Source organism: Neofelis nebulosa, chromosome 7 (assembly GCF_028018385.1).
Source record: "Neofelis nebulosa isolate mNeoNeb1 chromosome 7, mNeoNeb1.pri, whole genome shotgun sequence".
Taxonomy (NCBI): Eukaryota; Metazoa; Chordata; class Mammalia; order Carnivora; family Felidae; genus Neofelis; species Neofelis nebulosa.
Window position 1 is genome coordinate 138211014 of NC_080788.1, and position 7511 is coordinate 138218524.

A 7511-nucleotide genomic window follows, 5' to 3' on the forward strand; every position below is an offset into this window, starting at 1 on the left:
GGTGCCTAAGAAGGCCCTTCATTCAGGGAAGAGACGCAAAAGGCTAAGGTTTGCAGCAGATGTTTGCTATTCCAAAGCACGCCCCCCAGTGGACTATTGCTGATTAACATCCTGCTCGGAGGTGGTGGTGTTTCTGGGAGTACAAAGACACAGAGACAGGCTTCCCACGTTCCCCAGCTCCTTCTCCAACCCAGGGTGTGGCCAGAATCCCCCCACGTGAGCGTCTTCTTCTCCACCTAAGGTGGCCCTCTAGTAGGTTCCAGCTCCTTGTGGGATGGAGCTGCTCCAGGGGCTGAGCACCTCCTGTGAAGGAAGGCGATGGTGGGTCCCACGGAGGCCATCTGGATCCCCATCCCAGGGCTGGGCACCACGTGGGAGGCGGGGGCAGAGATGATGAAGACCTGCCCCGCCGGTCCCCCCCCCCCCCCGCCCCCGCTAAGGTTTTCTGCAGTGTGAGTCAGACTTGGTCCAGTTCCAAATCACAAAACATAAACCTTCCTCTGATTTACGCGGTGGTGGTCTTCACGGAAAATCCGGTGGGAATGAAAGCCGTGGGGGGAAACTGGCGTTTTTATACGAAATCAAACATCCCGGAACTGTGAGCATCATTCACCCGTGGGGACTGGCAGTGGGTGGGACATCTGTCATGTGGGACCTGGGTCACTTCATTGCGAGGGACGGTCCTGCGTGGTCCAGTAGGTCTGGCGTCTCTGACCCTCATGCACTAAATGCCAATGGCACTTCCTCAAATCTTTGTGAAAACCCAAGCGCCCTGACAAGATTCCACAGCATTCCCTTGAGGCGGTATCTGCTCTGTGGAGAAGTACTGCCTGCTGAGGTCAAAGTGAGGGGGGCAGATGGGCTTCTGGGAGCCGGGCTTGACCTTCCCATCTGCCTTGTCTTGCAGCAGCAGAGGAAGGGGCTAAGTCCTGCAGACTGGCGGTCGGGGGTGGGGGGGGTGGGGAGTTCAGCTTCGCCAAATGTCTGAGAGAAACCAGCGGGCTTGGAGCAGGGTGTCCACGGAAGGCTTCGGAAGCGCGGTGGAAGTCCTCGTGTTGTACTTGACCACCCGTGAGGCTCTTACAACGCCTGCCAGGATTTCAGGATGGATCTTTCTTTAGAAGGGAAGGCAGCGGGGTGTACTGGGAAGAGCGTGAGGGCCCCCCTACTATATTCGCTGGGGAGTGCAACTCAGCCACTCCAGGCTTGCTTCCCCCCCCCCCCCCCCCCCCCCGCCACCCGCCGCCCAGTAAAATGGCCTGAATGGCCCTCTGGCCTGTGACTATCTCAGCAGCACCCAGAACCAGCAAGGAGGTGGAAACAGGGAGCTCCGGCCCCCAGGAAGTGCGGCTCGGAAGCTCTGTGTCGCTGGCAAGGACAGGAGTCCTGCGCTGCCCCCAGCAGGCCAAACTCAGTGCCTACCACTCTAGCTTGGCTTCCTTCCCAGCTGTGGACCGCCAAGCTCCCCAACCTCACTCGGCCTCAGTTTTCCGATCTATAAAACGGGCTCCCCGCGGTAAGGATTACACAGGGGGTGCCGATGAAGAGCTCGATGCCTGGTAGGAAATTCTGATACATGCTAGTCCTTGTATGACGACGTTAGAGCCAGAATAAACGTCAAGAGGTCATGCAGCCCCGGGATTTGGACTTTCCAGAGGAGGAAATGCAGCCCGCCCCCCCCCCACCGACCAAGGCCTTTCCTGCCAGCACTGGAGCCAGAGCTGACCTGGTCCCCTGGTGATGAGTAAATTCAGAGGAGACAGTACCACCTTTCCTGAGCTCCCTCAGGCAAGAAGTCACCCCGCAGGGCCAGATCAAGGGGGCTTGTAAAGCAAACTCTTCCTGGCACCCAAGGGGCCAAATGTCTGAAAAACAAGGCAGACCGGTTATTGGCATAACCAGGCTTCAGGAACGCAGTGAGAGGCTGCAGTGAGTGGTTGTGCGTGGATCAGATCACGAGCAGGGCTCGGGGAGGGGGGTGGCACGATGTAGGAAAGGCGTCCCCAATCCTTGCGACGCGCACGCTCACGGGGCAAGGGTCCCACCGCTTATCCACCTGCTTCTTTCCCTCATCCCCATCCGCCTTCTGGTGTCCTGCTTCTGCTCCAGATCGTCTGCCCTGCCTCACCCGGCTGCGCGACGCCTCACAAGATTGCAGAGGGACCCGTTCTGTCCCCAGCCCTGCAAAGCTGATGGCTCAGGCAAGGCCCGCAGCATTGCCCCAAGAAGCCCGGCGCTGCAAGCCGGTGGTCAGCGAGGTGGGAGCCACTTCTGGATAACTAGGAGTTTGGTTAGCACCCGCAGTCACCCCAGCCCGGGAGACTAAGTAACAAGGCTCTCCTTGAGATGGGCCTTTTCTTTGGCGATATCAAAAGAACCTTTGAGTAGGAGAGAAATAACGTTTTCTTATAGGGCACCGAGAAACAGATACTCAGAAAGGTCCGTAACCTCGTTCAAGGGCACAGAGCTCGGGATTTGAACCTCGACCTCCAGCTCCAAAGGCAGTGCTGTGTCTCCCAAGGCAAGGTCTTGCTCGAAGCAAGACCACCTGCTGCGGCAACACACGTCAACTAAGAAAATGGTCCTTCTGCCCGGGAAGGACTCAAGCTACTTACTCCCTGACTGTGTGCAGGCGGTAGGATTTGAACTGGACCCCCAGTGGAGGCGGGACCTAGGGTACAGGCAAGTAGAGGAAGAAAGATCCTTTTCCTCCTGGAGTGCAGTGATCTGGGGGCAGGGAGCACCAGGGAGCCACTGAAGGTTCTAGAGCAGGGGGAGAAGTAAGATCAGAGGTGGGCTTCAGTGATCTGATTCTGGAAGCCCTATTACTTATTTTCTGAGTTGGAAATAATGGATTTTAGGTTATGAATGGAGATAAAAAGAAGTTTTTTGATGAGGGACCAGATCAAGGTTGGAGAGGGGAGAAGGGCAGATGGCTGGGTGGGGTGGAATATGTCCTTGCTGGTCAAGGTCACGGACCGACACCGCCCACGTTTCACCAGCCCCACCCCCACCTGCTCCTGGGCAGCTCCAGTCCCAGGTCTCTCCCCAGGGATGTGTCACGTGAGTCTGTCAACCATCCTCTGTGCTGTGATGTCTGCCCCGTGGCCCCTCTCCCGTTCACCACCCTGTCTGCCTTCGGTGAGGTCTCCCGTTGTTTGGGGTCTCAGGTGTTAGATGCCCCGGCACCCCACAGGTGCTGTGCCACCATGGAAACGGGTGCAGGTGCCCAAGTGCCATCTGTAGGTGCTCCCAGAGCTCCCAGTCCCCGGGTGCCATGCAGAGCCAGGTGTCTGGAGTCTGTACGGGGATGCTGCTACCCTGAGGTCCAGCTGAGGCGGGGGGGGGGGGGACAACCCTCCCCACTCGGTGCCGTTTGTCGTTTGAGCCTCAACCTCCTTCTCCGCCCGGTGCTTGGAACAGCTCCCACCGTCCCTGCCCGTGAGCCTCTGTCCTGTGCCAGGAAGGCAGGCAGACGCTCGTAGCCCACGCTCCTTCACCCTCCTCCTGCCCACGCCTCTTTCCCCAGATCGGCACACGCCTGTCAGCTCTAGGTGACCCCGTCCCGGCGTCCTGGCTAAACCCCAGCGGTGGGTCCAGCTTGGAAATGGAGTTTTGCTTTCGTTACGAAGCACACAAACTTGGGAGTCAGGCTGGAGTCAAACACAGGATCTTAACAGCTGTGCAAACAGGCACACATTTTAGAATGGAGAGAATCCTAGGACTGGCTTCGCGGTCAGGTTGTTCTAAGAGTAAATGGGATGTCTGTGGCAAGTCCTTGGCCCAGGGCCTGGCATGGCCATGGGAACTGCCGTCGGCATGATTTATGGCCCGGCCCCAGGCAGAGGGATGGACTGATAGCCTGTCCAGGAGTCCAAGGGCTACGTGCAAAGGTGGGGGTGGGAGTTGGGAAGGAATGGTTGCCTAGTTACCGAATGATCTTGAGGGAGCTCGCTTCAGTAGAAATGCAGGCTCAGGACCTCACAGACATTCTCCCCAGGGCGGCTGGAAGTTCCCCATCCAGGGGATGGCTTCTGGTCCAGCCTTCGGCACCCAGGACACGGGGGCACAGGGCTGGACTCTGGGCTGGGGGAGTCGGGAGCTAGACTGCCTAAAAGTAGGATACTCCTAGGTGCTCACCGTGATTCTGGCCCCTCTCCACCCCCCACCCCTGCACACGCACACATACCACGTGTGTGGGCACGCACCTGTTCTTGACTGTGACCTGTCTGGTTATATTTTTCGGTTCTGTTGCTGGCCGTTACTTATTTCAGTTTTTAACTTAAACAATTATTGTAAGTAATTTCAAACTTACTGCAAGAGTGGCTACACGGCCCTTCTGTAACCCCTCACCCAGAATCACTGAGTTTTAGACATTTTCCACGGACGTTTTACGGTTCTCTTCTCGCTCTATGTCTATATCTGCATGCGACCCACCCCCACTGTCTTATACTGAACCATTTGAAATGGTTAGTTATCCCGGAGAGTGAGAATGTTGTCGTCTAATGTAAATGGCAGCAAAATGATCAACTCCAAAACATGTAATATTGTTACAGTACCTGAAGCTGCCACCATACTCCAGTTTCATCGGGTGACCCCCAACATCCTTTGTGACATTTTTATTTACAGTACGGGAGCCCATCAAGGGCCGTCTGCTTTATGTGCCATGTGGTCTCGGTCTCCTTGAATCTGGGACAGTGTTCCTCAGCTCTCCCTGTGCCTTTCATTATGTTGACATTTTGAAAGGCTCAGTTCGGCTATTTTCCCGGTTCCCAATTTGGGTGGGTCTCATGGAGCCCCTCGATCGGCCTCTGATGATACATTTTTGGGGGCAGGAATATAAAAAAAATGTTGGGTCCTTCTCAGAATATCACATCCAGAGGCACCTGCTGTCTGTGTGTCCCTAATTGGCCATGTTTATTTTTTTATTTTTATTAAAATTTTTTTTTAATGTTTATTTATCTTTGACAGAGAGAGAGAGAGAGAGAGAGAGAGAGAGAGAGAGAGACAGAGCATGAGTGGGGAAGGGGCAGAGAGGGAGACACAGAATCCGAAGCAGGCTCCAGGCTCTGAGCTGTCAGCACAGAGCCTGATGCGGGGCTCAAACCCACGAACCGCGAGATCCTGACCTGAACCGAAGCCCGACGCTTCAGCGACTGAGCCACCCAGGCGCCCAGGCCATGTTTATTTTTATAACTTGGTTGAGGTGATGTCCACTTCTCCCAATCGCTACCTACCGTGTCTCCTTCTGCAATAAGTGATTTGTGAGGAGATACTTTGAAACACATTTAAATATCCTGCTTTTCGCCAAACTCCTCCTGCCCCCAGATGTGTATCCATTGAACGTTCTTGCCCGAATCGGTTTTTTTAGGATGGTAGTCTAAATCCACTATTCCTTTCGTATTTATTAACATTCTGAGGATAGACTCATGGGCTCAATTTTATTCCATGCATTTTAATACATTACCGGTCTTATTATATATGGAGATGTATTCATGTGTGTATTTAGTTAGATGTTCAAATTGTCCCAGGTATACATAGATGTTAGAAATGTACTGGAAATCATGAGTTTATACCTCCAATTCACACCCTAGCCCACAGCATTCTTTCTGCTTCCCCCATTCCATATGTGCACCTTTCTTCTTGCTTAACCCTACAAAACATGTACGTAATGTCATATTTGCTATACCCCGCTCCACTTTGAAAACCAAGCGTGGAAAGAAGGCTTCAGGATGTGTTCCTTTTATTCTTCAAACCGGGGATAAATTGTCCAAGTACTGTGTTTGGAAGTTCCTTGGGCGAATCCTTTTTTCTCACGTTCAGTGTGATTATGTTCTCTGTTTGCGATACGTCTGAATTCATTTGTTTTTCTTTTCATTGTTTTTTAGGGCTTTCCTCGTGTTGCTCACTTAATTTTGTTTTTGAATATATAGAACATTAACATTATTCCAGTAGTCTAAATCATGTAAGAAGGTCCCCAGAGAGAAGGGTCATCCTCTCGGACTCCTTCCTCTCTGTGCCCCCCCCCCCCATCCCTTGCAGACACGGGGACGTGTTTCCTTATTTCTTTTTCTTCCTCACCAACTCAATTCCTAGAAGTCCTCACTATTCTTAGTTTTTACAACTTCATAGTTTATTGTTTATCGCTTACTCTATTGTTTATTCAACCAACTGCCTACGTTTGGGCATTTGAGTAGTTTCCAGTATCTTGCAATTACAAGTGATGCTCCCATCAATAACCTTGTGCAGATTATTTTTAAAAATTGTGAGACGTTTGCCTTATGGTTAAATCCCTAGAATTTCTGGATCAAAAGCAAATCTGTATATCTGTTACATGTCCTGGGTTGAATAGTGGTTCCCAAAAAGCTACGTCCAAGTCCTAACTCCGGGTACCTGTGAGGGTGACCTTATTTAGAAAAAGGGTCTTTGCAGCTGTAATTAAGGCAAAGATCTTCAGATCAGATCATCCCAGATTTAGGCCCTAACTCCAATGACAGCCATCCTTACGAGAAAAAGGCCTTCCCGGGGCCTGGAGTCTATTTCCTGCCTTCCCAATCTACGTCATTGGGCTGCCCACGTATTTATGTACCAGTGCCACAGACTTAATTAGAAAATCCGTGTGGTTTGGTGTAATCTCTGCTCGAGCTGGTCCCCTATCCTCCCCATCCCCTGCTCCCCCATATATTTTCCTTTTTAGTGTTTTCCTGGCTATCGCATTTTATCTTTCTCTATGGGCTTCAAGGTCGTCTTGGCTATCTCCAGGAAAAAAAAGATTTGCTGTTATTTTTTTGGAATACCATTGAATTGTTGCATTAACTTAGGGAAGACTATAGCTGCCTTCCATCTTATTTCCATTTGTTCACGTCTAATTTTGCATCTTTTAGGAGCAGTGTTATCATTTTCTCAGTGTAGATTCTTCACATTTCTTGTTTCTTTCTTTCTTTTTTAAAAAAATTTTTGTGTTTGTTTTTATTTTTGAGAGAGAGAGAGAGACAGACAGACAGACAGAGGGCGAGCGGGGGAGGCACAGAGAGGGAGGGAGACGCGGAATCCAAAGCAGGCTGAGCTGTCAGCACAGAGCCCGACGCGGGCCTTGAACTCATGGACTCTGAGATCATGACCTGAGCCGAAGTTGGACGCTTAACTGAGCCACCCAGGCGCCCCTTGTTTATTTGTAAGTCTTGTATTTTTTTGGTTGCTACTGGATTTCCTCCTCTGTTATTTGTTTAACTGGTTATTTGTGTATATGAAGGTGCTTGTTTGTGCGTGTTGATTCTATATCCTGACAGCTTGCTGAATTCTTTTGTTACGTGAGTTTCTTTTATCCCTGATTTACTAGGGTAATGCAGGTACATTACATGCCTTCTGCAAGTAGCCATGTTTTTTCTTTTTTTAAATTTTTAAAAAAATGTTTATTTACTTAAAAATAGTTTTTTTAATGTTTATTTATTTTCGAGAGAGCCAGAGACAGAATGTGAGTGGGTTAGGGGCAGAGAGAGAGGGAGACACAG